This window comes from Salmo salar, chromosome 04 (genome assembly GCF_965601325.2).
Source record: "Salmo salar chromosome 04, fSalSal1, whole genome shotgun sequence".
Classification (NCBI taxonomy): Eukaryota; Metazoa; Chordata; class Actinopteri; order Salmoniformes; family Salmonidae; genus Salmo; species Salmo salar.
Window position 1 is genome coordinate 59781711 of NC_138294.1, and position 12744 is coordinate 59794454.

Below are 12744 nucleotides of genomic sequence, written 5' to 3' on the forward strand. Positions count from 1 at the left end.
ATATTCTGATGTGTTAGGGAACGATGTAGTTGGCACCGTTAATGCTAGCTGACCGTGGCATGCTCCATTACACTGGCATCCCATTCGCCATGGCATCCCGTTCACCCAGGCAGATTTATACAGCTCCTTGCCACGATTTTCTAAATTGCTGTTGCTGTCTGGGCTAAGTTGGGCTAACCTATCCTCTCCTCTCGCCACAGCCTCAGTGCTGCATGCTGGCCAGGAGGAGACGAGAGGAGGACTGCCCCTGCATGTGTCTCTGTGGGAAGAGAATAGACGGGGAGAGATCTTCTCCACAACATTTTTATTCTCACTGAAAAATGGACTTCCATGCACATTTCATATCTAGAGGGAACTGCTGAAGCATGTGATGCTTATGAGCGGCTGCAACTGTAAATGGAATCTGCTTTAGAATGGACAGAATACTATTGCAATACAATTGCCGGTATTATCAGGGTTTTTGTGAAGCCGTTCTCTCTTCGTCTTTTTCTTTCTTTGCTTTATTATTCACCAACACATTTGTTTTCAGTCTGAAATATTGTGTGTTTAAAGATAATAATTTGTTTATATTGTACTATTGCTATTGATTTAAGAACCATGAAACTGTGCAGTAGGGTGTGGAACTGCTGGTTTTGAACAAGCCAATTAATGTTGTTACTTTCTTTGTGTTTTCAGAGAGGAAGAGAGTGAGAAATGACCATGGGTGACTACTTACCCTTAAAGGCACACGATCAACAAGGTAAGTTGCCTTCAGAAATAAGTTATCCTCTACAGTATATTGTGTTATTGTTTGTATCCTAAATTACCAAAAGCCAATGGCTGTTTCTTGAATTGTGGACCTTGCATTTGGCACAGACATTGTGTTGTATTCCTCTCCTCAGCTTGCCCTCTTTGTGCCATGTCTATAGGCCAGACAAAAAGCTATGGAGACATTCTTTGCCTTTGCAGTCTCACCTGTACATTCAAGCAATACATCTGTAGTTATTTAGGTTTTGTAGCTGTATTTGGTTTGATCTGACTTAGTTTGACAGGTACGGTATATTTTCAGATCATATGTGGGAGATTCTGCCCTGCAGTTTTCGTCTGGCCATTTCTATTGTGCTGTTCTTTTTCAATTCCTATGTTGTAGCCAACATCCCCTTGCTCAGCTCAAAACACTTCAGATCCTTATACGATTCAACACATGTAGCAGAATTGATCCACTCTGTGATTTAGATGGAACAGGGTTTTATTGTGTGGTTTATTGTCCTCACTGTAGTGTTGATTAGGAAAGTGTAATGATGACATTTTGGAGGTATTTGTGGACATCAACCTATAACTGACATTATTTTTGATTTGACAGCCTGTTGCATGCATGGTACAATTGACTTCTCCACTTACATAAAGTGACATATTAACACAGTTGGGCCCCATCTTTGTGGCATAGTGTAATGTATTTTTCAGTGTAAGTTGACATATTTATTTTGATACTTTCCAACTAACCACTTGGCACAAACCCGTAGATCCGATCTTGTGGCAAATCTGACATCACAAGCTCCTCTCTGTGGGTCTCTGTCATTGTGGTGTGAACAACATCTTTTTTTAAATGGCACCTTTGATGCTCTTTGTTTGTAAAATGACTAGTAATAGATATTCCCTGTCCTGTGGTGTTTAGGAGCTCCAATACATTGTTTGTGAGGCAGAATAGAACATTCTGATTATTATAACAAAGCCTGAACCATAATGTTTCAGTGTTGTTTGATTTGATAGCATATTCCAACCTTTTGACGGTAATGGAAGCAACCAACAGTACAAATCAGAAGATTCTAGTGTTCTTGGCTTGCAAATAGCGGACAAGACAAGAAGAAGGCCTACTGAAAATGTGTGCATCCGGGTTGAGGTAGTAGGTTGTATGGTTTAGAATGACACCCTGGGAGTTAACGGTACAACCTTCTAGCTTTCCTTGGAGTACACTCATGACATCAAGCAAAAAGATGACCCTCATCATGTCTTTCAAAGCATAGCTTGGCTTGGTTTACATTAGCCAACTATTTTTGAGGGCCACGATGTCAAAATCTCACCGTCAATGTTTTTTTCTCTGTGCACTATTTTAATTTAAGTGTGCATTTGTTTACACTCTGTAAGAACGTTTGTTGGTCCTGTCGCTATGACTACAACGGGCTAGCTTGACTGGCGCTAACTATAGCTAACAGACTTCTATGCTAACAGACTTTTATAAATGAAACTATGAAAACCTCATAAAAAATATAACAACAGTTATATCATTACGCTCAGTTTAACTTGATGATAATGTTTAAAATATTTTGTTTATCTGGTGCTTTTCTCTTCAGTTTTCAGTTTGCGCTCTCATTCAACTGACACTGACTGGGCAGGCTAGCGCGAGACCCACTGTAGAGTGAGAGTGCGTGAAGCAAACCACTAGAGCGAGCGGCTCCCTCTGTGGTCCGAAACAGGCACAACACCCATTGACTATAAATACTGTAAATTATTACAATATGACAAAGATTATGCTACCATATACACTACCGTTCAAAAGTTTGGGGTCACTTAGAAATGTCCTTGTTGTTTAAAGAAAAGCACATTTTTTGTCCATTAAAATAACATCAAATTGATCAGTGTAGACATTTTTTAATGTTATAAATGACTATTGTAGCTTGAAACGGCAGATTTTCTACATAGGCGTATGGAGGCCCATTATCAGCAACCATCACTCCTGTGTTCCAATGGCACGTTGTGTTAGCTAATCCAAGTTTATCATTTTAAAAGGCTAATTGATCATTAGAAAAACATTTTGCAATTATGTTAGCACAGCTGAAAACTGTAGTTCTGAGTAAAGAAGCAATAAAACTGGCCTTCTTTAGACTAGTTGAGTATCTGGAGCATCAGCATTTGTGGGTTCGATCACAGATTCAAAATGGCCAGAAACAAAGCACTTTCTTCTGAAACTCGTCAGTCTATTCTTGTTCTGAGAAATGTGAGCTATTCCATGAGAGAAATTGCCAAGAAACTGAAGATCTCGTACAAAGCTGTGTACTACTCCTTTCACAGAACAGAGCAAACTGGCTCTAACCAGAATATAAAGAGGAGTGGGAGGCCCCGGTGCACAACTGAGCAAGAGGACAAGTACATTAGTGTCTAGTTTGACAAACAGACACCTCACAAGTCCTCAACTGGCAGCTTCATTAAATTGTACCCGCAAAACACCAGTCTCAACGTCAACAGTGAAAAGGCGACTCTGGGATGCTGGCCTTCAAGTTGCTTCTGAATTGATCAGAAACTTGACCATACTGGTACGTCAATTAATCAATATAATACCAACCAACCCCTTTTGACCTTGGGGGGGTTTATTTATTTAATGCATTGTACTGCCATTGTACTATGGTAATGCACAATTAATAGAGATCGTACCATATGATAATTTCTGAGGCAATACCATGGTATTATTTAGGTGTACCATCATACTTCAAAGCTAAAACCATGGTACATTTCCATGATTCAAACTATACAATGGTATAAGTGAAAGTACCATAGTAGTACAATGGTATGGATATAAGTACCATAGCTGTACCTTGGTACATTTTGTAATTGCCAAACAACACTACTGCCACCTTCTGGTTTGGAGTATTTTAACAGGCTTTGTGGCTGACGACAACAAGGTCTTTGCTGTGTATACACAGAAAAGATTGACTGCCGACACTGTTCAGAGGTGCTAATTACTCTCGGCTGGCAAATGGTAGACAATTCTACACAACATGACCAAAAGTATGTGGACACCTGCTCGTCGAACATCTCTTTCCAAAATCATGGGCATTAATATGGAGTTGGTCCCCCCTTTGCTGCTATAACAGCCTTCACTCGTCTGGGTAGGCTTTCCACTAGATGTTGAAACATGGCTGCAGGGACTTGCTTCCTTTTAGCCACAAGAGCATTAGTGAGGTTGGGCACTGATGTTGGACGATTAAGCCTGGCTCACAGTTGGCATTCCAATTCATCCCAAAGTGTTCCAATTCATCCCAAAGGTGTTCCATGGGGTTAAGGTCAGGGCTTTGTGCAGGCCAGTCAAGTTCTTCCACACCGATCTCAACAAGCCATTTCTGTATTGACCTTGCTTTGTGCACTGGGGCATTGTCATGCTGAAACAGGAAAGGACCTTCCCCTAACTGTTGCCACAAAGTTGGAAGCAGAAAATTGTCTAGAATGTCATTGTATGCTGTTACATTAAGATTTCCCTTCACTGGAACTAAGGGGCCTGCCCTAATCATGAAAAACAGCCCCAGACAATTATTCCTCCTCCACCAAACTTTACAGTTAGTGCTATACATTGAGGCAGGTAGCCTTCTTCTGGCATCTGCCAAACCCAGATTCTTCCGCCGACTGACAGATGGTGAAGCATGATTCATCACTCCAGAGAACGCGTTTACACTACTACAGAGTTCAATGGCAGCAAGCTTTACACCACTCCAGCCAACGCTTGGCGTTGCGCATGGGGATCTTAGGATTGTGTGTGGATGCTTGACCATGGAAAGCCATTTCATGAAGCTACTGACGAACAGTTCTTGTGCTGACGTTGCTTCCAGATGCAGTTTGGAACTCGGTAGTGAGGGTTGCAACCGAGGACAGATGAGGACAGCACTCAAAAGTCCCGTTCTGTGAGCTTGTGTGGCCTACCACTTTGCGACTGAGCCGTTGTTGCTCCTAGACGTTTCCACTTCACAATGACAGAACTTACAGTTGATCGTGGCAGCTCTAGCAGGGCAGAAATTTGACAAACTGACTTATTGAATAGGTGGCATCCTATGATGGTGCCACGTTGAAAGTCACTGAGCTCTTCAGTAAGGCCATTCTACTGCCAATGTTTGTATGGCTGTGTGCTCTATTTTATACACAGCAACGGATGTGGCTGAAATAGCCGAATCCACTAATTGGAAGTGGTGTCCACATACTTTTGTATATATAGTGTATGTGTGTGTCCCTGCTCTTATAGCCTTTCCTTTCTCTACACAGGCTCCTAATGGACCTTTCCTGCCATTAGACCCAAGGTCAGTCTGCCTTTAGAGGCACAAAACCTTCAATTAGTGTTAGGTTGAAAAGTGGTGTATTTTTAGATGGTTGTCATCCACTCTGGTAGGGTGGGAGGAATGACCAAACTGCATCAATCACACAGGGGATCTGTAATGTTAGACATCCACTGTATACTATCACTCCAACCACAAAAAATAACACAGCAAACAAAGGCTTTCCCCCTTGTTCTTTCACTATCCATGAGTATATAGTATATTAAATGTATAACTGATTTATCTGCAGAAGGAATACAGTGAATGCACATTTCTTTATACTTTTTTAAAATCCATGATATGTTTTGCTATCATGAATAGATCTAATTTCATTATTATTTTGTTAGAACAACCATTCACCATTTACTGCAGGTGCTGGATCTCGCAGCAAGTGAATGTCTTTCATAACCTAATTCTGTCAAGCCATTCTGCTATTGCTGAAGTTCAATTTTCTCACCAAGACACTTGTGTGGTGGAACTTATTTCACACAATACCAGTTTCCCCTGGTTTCACATTGCTCCCTGAGCCATTTCTGTGTTTTTGTAGCCTCCATCAGTCAGCCCAGGCAACACTCTCTCCAGTGCAGGCCAGGCAACACTCTCTCCAATGAAGGCCAGAGAACACTCTCTCCAGTGCAGGCCAGGCAACACTCTCTCCAGTGCAGGCCAGGCAACACTCTCTCCAGTGCAGGCCATGCATCACTCTCTCCAGTGCAGGCCAGGCAACACTCTCTCCAGTGCAGGCCAGGCAACACTCTCTCCAGTGCAGGCCAGGCAACACTCTCTCCAGTGCAGGCCAGGCATCACTCTCTCCAGTGCAGGCCAGGCAACACTCTCTCCAGTGCAGGCCAGGCAACACTCTCTCCAGTGAAGGCAAGGGCCTTGACCACCATTCTCCTGTGAGTTGAGCACTGAATCACTGCCACATTTTATGATGCCCAGATGGTTGGATGTAAACATCAAGTATAAAATGTAATAATCATCATAAATCTGAGATTCTCTGTTTAGCTGATTCTTTTGTTTCAGAAAACATCAGACATCACCCTCAGCTTTTACTATGTATCCATTTGCGCTGTGGAATATAGTTCCCAGGTTCAGCCAGGTTTAGTGCCTTTCTTAAGGGGTTTAGTGGCTTGATTATCCCACCTACCTACCTGCTGGAAGCAAGGCTGTTCCCCAAATTGCTTCAGTAGACATACAGACTGCTGTAATGTTAAAACTGTCCAGCATTGGAACAGTTTATGTTTATTTGTTTCCATGCACCAAGCCTTAGTTATGATCTATGGGCACTTATGTGACGGGGTGCAATAGTGATGTCTGGTCTGGTCTGGGGTTTAAACCTGCTCCAGTCCAGCGTGGGCTGAAGTCTTTATTTACCACAGACCCAGTCGGTTTGTCTACTAAAATCAGGGGCTCTGGCTCTCTCTCTGGCAGTGGGGCTCAGCACTGCCAGAGAGAGAGCACTGATCAACACAAATGAGAACAAAATGCATATGTGTATCAGTTTAATCAGTCTGTAGATTATTTCAAATTCAAACTGAATTTGAAATATACTGAAAGCAAGAGGGTGTTGCTGTAATTCCTCTCTTCGTTAGAACACCATGTCAGTTTTTTCTGACTTTGTTGATGGCTGATACTGTAATGTAAACCTCTCATATAGGGTCATGAGTAAATACACCACTGTTATGATACTATTGTCTTTTTCACTTTACACTGTCAGTAGTTGGAAAGCAGTCTCTTCAGTCTAGAGTGGATATGGGCGTCAGATTGTCCCTCCAATTCAACCTTAGTTCTCAAACCTGCAATGGCAGCTTTATTCATACTTTGGTTTGCGATTCACGGCTATATTCCAATACCTGATATCACTACAACGAGACAAAGATGTTTTGACCAAGATGTCTTGGAAAAGACCAGAAGCCTTTCAAACACACTACTAAACCCATAAGGGCCATAGCTTGACAGACATTGCCAGTTGCTAGGAGCGCCCTGCTCCATCCACAGCTCTGCAGCAGTACCTCAGAGAGCACAGGCTCTCTCAGCTGGTGGAGCCTCTTATCAACACGGGCCGCCCAGTGAAAGGGACTTAGCAGCTGTTAATTAGGGGCCAAACGAACGCAGAGTGTTATTAATGGGTGTTCAATGGCAGAGCGTGAGAGGCCTATAGGAAGACAGGCTCATTGTAATGGCTGAAATGGAATTAATGGAACGGAATCAAACGTATGGAAACCACATTTGACTCCGTTCCATTGATTTAATTCCACCCATTCCAATGAGCCCTTCCTTCTATAACTCCTCACACCAGTCTCCTCTGCTCTCCATGTAGGCTCAACAACCAGCCTCAGATGGCTCACAATGCCAACAGGTTGACAGTGTGTTGTTTAGCCTGATCCTGTTAAAACCCTGGAAACCCCAGAAGGAATGGCATTTTATCTGTATGGGGCCTCTTAGCTGACTTTCCTGCTGGCGTGGGGTGGGATCTCTGTGGTGACTGCTCTGCTCTGTCAAAACAACAACTATAGTGGTACACCTCAGTCACTCAGTCTGTCTGGCCCTCTGGGGCTCTGGGGTCTTACTGAGTGAAAGGATATTGGTTAAGGTTCTGAATGATGTAAAGAACATTCAATTAACAATGTCTGAATTTCTGGAGGAGAACCAATATGAAATATATACTCTTAATTCCAGTGCAAATTTATAGATCACTTTTTTGGTGATCAATCTCTTGAGTTTTTAAGAAACAAATTAAATTATGTTGTAGTATGTACTATACAAATATATGTTTTACCATTTACAGCCAGGTATGCAAATAGCCTTGGTTGGGTTCATCCGGTTCCTTCTCAGCCCTCCATATAGTTATTGAACAGACTAGAGGAGCCAAGCTGCGTTGTGCCAGAGCACAGAGTTTATTTTAAGATCTCCATTTTCCCAGTCTTTCCTCACCTCTGAACTGAATGGTCATCCAGATGTAGCTAGCAAGCGAGGCTGAGGCGAAGGGGACCTGCTGCCTCAGCACTCCCTGCTCCAACTGGCCCAGTGGCCAGGCAGGGCTAGGAGTCATTGGTTCCAGCTGTGCTTCCATTTATGGGATGGTTGGACAAATAAATGATGGGATTATATAGGAGGGGGGAGGTGAGACGGTGGGGGAGGAGAGAAGGTGGGGGAGGAGAGGTTCTATTTTCACTGCACTAACCAATCAAGGCCTGCTGAACAGAAAAGCACACTGACAGAGAACTCTAAAATAGGTCATTTAAATGATTTTACAGAATTTTACTACAGGATATATCCTGCATTCCAGGTCATGCTAGGCAGCATTTATTTACATAAATGTCATGCCAGGTGAAATTGTGTCATGCCAGGTGAAATTGTAACAATGGAATGTTTTCTAACCAAATTATATGGGGGATTAGGCATGTTATTGTCTGATTATGAAATGCAACTTATCATTACATACAATTTTACATATTTGTTTTTTCTGTACACAGGAAGGAAATGGATGAATATCACAATCTCTCCAGGACCAGCTGCATTAGCAAAAGCATTGTTGACCTCTTGCTGTCATAGTTGTAGAATAGTTGACAATTTTAAACATATTTTGAAGTGTTTTTTTAGCCTCCACGTGTGCATAAAAAAATAAACCCCATTGTAATAAGTATATTGAGAGTATTTTCAGTGAGTTATTGTTGGATATAATCCCCATACACATATACTGAATTAAAATATAAACGCAGCATGCAGCAATTTCAAAGACTTTACTGAGTTACAGTTCATATAAGGAAATCAGCAGTTGTACTTAAGTAAAAATAAGTCGTTTTTTGACTTATTACTAATTATACTTTACTTATTTATAATTACTTTACTAATTATATTTTTGACAACTTGTACTTTTACTTCACTACATTCCTAAATAAGATCATTTACTTTTTACTCCATACATTTTCCCTGACACCCAAAAGTACTTTTGGCATGCTTAGCAGGACAGGAAAATGGTCCAATTCACGCACTTATCAAGAGAACATCCCTGGTCATCCCTACTGCCTCTGATCTGGCAGACTCACTTAACACAAATGCTTTCTTTGTATTTATTAAAGATCCTTATTAGCTGCTGCCCCTGGGGTCCAGCGACATTAAAGCAATTATACAATTTAAAATATGACATGACAAACCCCCTAACACTTTTCACAACACGTTAAGTGTGTTCCCACAAGCCACTACTCTACTATCACATATCTACAATACAAAATCCATGTGTAAGTGTGTGTAGACTGTGTGTCTTATCATGTGTATGTGTGTCTGTGCCTGTGTGTGTGTCTCTTCACAGTCCCCGCTGTTCCATAAGGTGTATTTTTATCTGGTTTTAAAATCTGATTCTACTGCTTGCATCAGTTACCTAATGTGGAATAGAGTTCCATGTACTGTAGCCATGGCTCTATGTAATACTCTGCGCCTCCCTTAGTCTGTTCTTGACTTGGGGATTGTGAAGAGACCTTTGGTGGCTTGTCTTGTGGGGTATGCATGGGTGTCCAAGCTGTGTGCTAGTAGTTTAAACAGTGGTGTAAAGTACTTAACTAAAAATACTTGAAAGTACTACTTAAGTAGTTGTTTGGGGTATCTGTACCATATTTTTGACAACTTTTACTTCACTACATTCCTAAAGACAATAATGTACTTTTTACTCCATACATTTTCCCTGACACCCAAAAGTACTCGTTACATTTGGAATGCTTAGCAGGACTGGAAATTGTCTAATTCACGCACTTATCAAGAGAACATCCCTGGTCATCCCTACTGCCTCTGATCTGGAGGACTCACTAAACACATGCTTCATTTGTAAATTATGTCTGAGTGTTGGAGTTTGCCCCTGGCTATCCGTATTTTTTTTAAATATAAAATAATAATATGCTTAATATAAGGAATTTGAAACAATTTATACTTTTACTTTTGACACTTAAGTATATTTTAGCAATTACATTTACTTTTGATACTTAATTATATTTAAAGCAAATACTTTGACTTTTACTCAAGTATTTTACTGGATGACTTTCACTTTTACTTGAGTCATTTTCTATTAAGGTATCTTTATTTTTACTCAAGTATGAAAATTGGGTACTTTTTACACCACTGAGTTGAAACAGACACCTCGGTGCATTCAGCATGTCAACACTTCTTACAAAAACAAGTAGTGATGAAGTCAATCTCTCCTCCGCTTTGAGCCATGAGAGATTTACATGCATATTTTTAATGTTAGCTCTCCGTGTACATTTAAGAGCCAGCCATGCTGCCCTGTTTAGAGCCAATCATAATTTTCTGAGGTCCATCGGTGGCACCTGACCACATGACTGAATAGTTGTCCAGGTGCTACAAAATTAGGACCTGTAGGACGTGCCTTGTTGATAGTGTTAAAAAGGCAGAGTAGCTCTTTATTATGGACAGACTTCTCCCCATCTTAGCTACCGTTCTATCAACATGACAGTTTACAATCAAGGGTTACTCCAAGCAGTTTAGTCAGCTCAACTTGCTCAATTTCCACATTATTTATTACACAATTTAGTTGAGGTTTAGGGTTTAGTGAATGATTTGTCCCAAATACAACTCATTTCGTTTTTTAAATATTTAGGACAAATTTATTCCTTGCCACCCATTCTGAAACTAACTGCAGCTTTTTGTTAAGTGTTGCAGTGATTTCACTTGCTGTAGTGGCTGATGTTTGTAGTGTTGAGTCATCCGCATACATCGACAAACTGGCTTTACTCAAAGCCAGTGTCATGTCATTAGTAAAGATTGAAAAAAGTAAGGGACCTGGACAGCTGCCCTGGGGAATTCCTGATTCTACCTGGATTATGTTGGAGAGGCTTCCATTAAAGAACACCCTCTATGTTATGTTAGACAGGTAACTCTTTATCCACAATATAGTAGAGGATGTAAAGCAATAACACACGTTTTTCCATCAGTAGACTATGATCGATAATGTCAAAAGCCGCACTGAAGTCTAACAAAACAGCTTCCACAATCTTTTTATCATGAATTTCTCTCAGCCAATCATCAGTCATTTATGTCAGTGCTTGTTGAATGTCCTTTCCTATAAGCGTGCTGAAAGTCTGTTGTCAATTTGTTTACAGTAAAATAGGATTGTATCTGTTTGCTAAGGGTTGGTAAAGGGCTGATTGGTCGGCTATTTGAGCCAGTAAATGGGATTTTACTATTCTTGGGTAGCGGAATTAATTTTGCCTCCCTGCAGGCCTGAGGGGCATACACTTTCTAATAGGCTTAAATTAAAGATGTGGCAAAATCATCTGCTATTATCCTCAGTAATTTTCCATCCAAGTTGTCAGACCCCGGTGGCTTGTCATTGTTGATAGACAACAACACTCACCACCCACTTTACAGAATTCAAAATTGCAATGCTTGTCTTTCATAATTTGATCAGTGACTTGGATGTGTAGTGTCAGCGTTTTTTGCTGGCATGTTTTTTATTTTACTAGGCAAGTCAGTTAAGAACAAATTCTTATTTTCAATGACAGCCAGTCATCCTGCCTGTTCAGGGGCAGAATGACAGATTTGTACCTTGTGAGCTCGGGATTTGAACTTGCAACCTTTCAGTTACTAGTCCAACGCTCTAACCACTAGGCTACCCTGCCGCCCCACATCATGCCTAAGATGAATGAGTGCTCTGATTCAATGAATGATGCAACTGAGTTTGCCTTTTTGCTCAAAATGTTATTTAAGGTAAATGTCTGAGTGTTGCAGTGTGCCCCCGACTATCAGTACATTTTAAAAAAAACAGAAAGTCTGGTTTGGAATTTAAAATTATTTATACTTTTACTACTGATGCTTAAGTATATTTTAGCAATTACATTTACTTTTGATACTTAATATATATTTTTTAAGTATTTGGCTTTAAATATACTTATCTTAATTTTTTACCTATTTTTCTCCCCAATTGGTAGCTACAGTCTTGTCCCATCTCTGCAACTCCCGTAGGGACTCAGGAGAGGCAAAGGTCAAGAACCACGTGTCCTCCGAAACACCGTACAGCTGGCGATGAAGTCAGCGTGCATGCACCCAGCCGCCACAAGGTTGCTGGAGCGCAATGGGACAAGGACATCTCAGCTGTTCAAACCCTCCCCTAATCCGGACTACGCTGGGCCAATTGTGCACCTCCTCATGGGCCTCCCGGTCACGGCTGGCTGCGACACAGCACGGGATCGAACGTGCATCTGTAGTGACGCCTCTAGCACTGTGATGCAGTACCTTAGTCTGCTGCGCCACTCGGGAGGCCCCCTACTTTTAGACTTTTACTCAAGAAGTATTTTACTGGGTGACTTTCACTTTTACGTGAGTCATTTTTTATTAAGGTATCTTTACTTTTACTCAAGTATGACAATTGGGTACTTTTTCCACCACTGGAAATGATTCAATTGAAATAAATTTATTAGGCCCTCATCTATGAATTTCACATGACTAGAAATACAGGTATGCATCTGTTGGTCACAGCTACCTTAAAAAAAAAAAGTAGGGACGTCGATCAGAAAACCAGTCAGTATCTGGTGTGACCACCATTTGTCTAATGCAGCGCGACACATCTCTTTCGCCTTGAGTTGATCAGGCTGTTGATTGTGGCCTGTGGAATGTTGTCCCACTCCTCTTAAATCGCTGTGCGAAGTTGCTGAATATTGTCGGGAACTGGAACACACTG

General features: G+C 41.2%; 1 long non-coding RNA gene across 2 annotated transcripts in view; it reads left to right on the top strand.

The window, feature by feature from the left end:
* The window catches only part of LOC106603548 (uncharacterized), a 101929-nt gene that overhangs the window by 69941 nt on the left and 19244 nt on the right, over positions 1 to 12744 (top strand). The window contains exons 3-5 of one of the 2 annotated variants that reach the window (XR_006769644.2): positions 676 to 739; positions 5005 to 5039; positions 8534 to 8703. This is a non-coding gene — a long non-coding RNA (uncharacterized LOC106603548). Of the gene's footprint in view, positions 1 to 675; positions 740 to 5004; positions 5040 to 8533; positions 8704 to 12744 lie in introns of those variants that run through there. The other variant, XR_001328432.3, reaches the window with a different exon arrangement.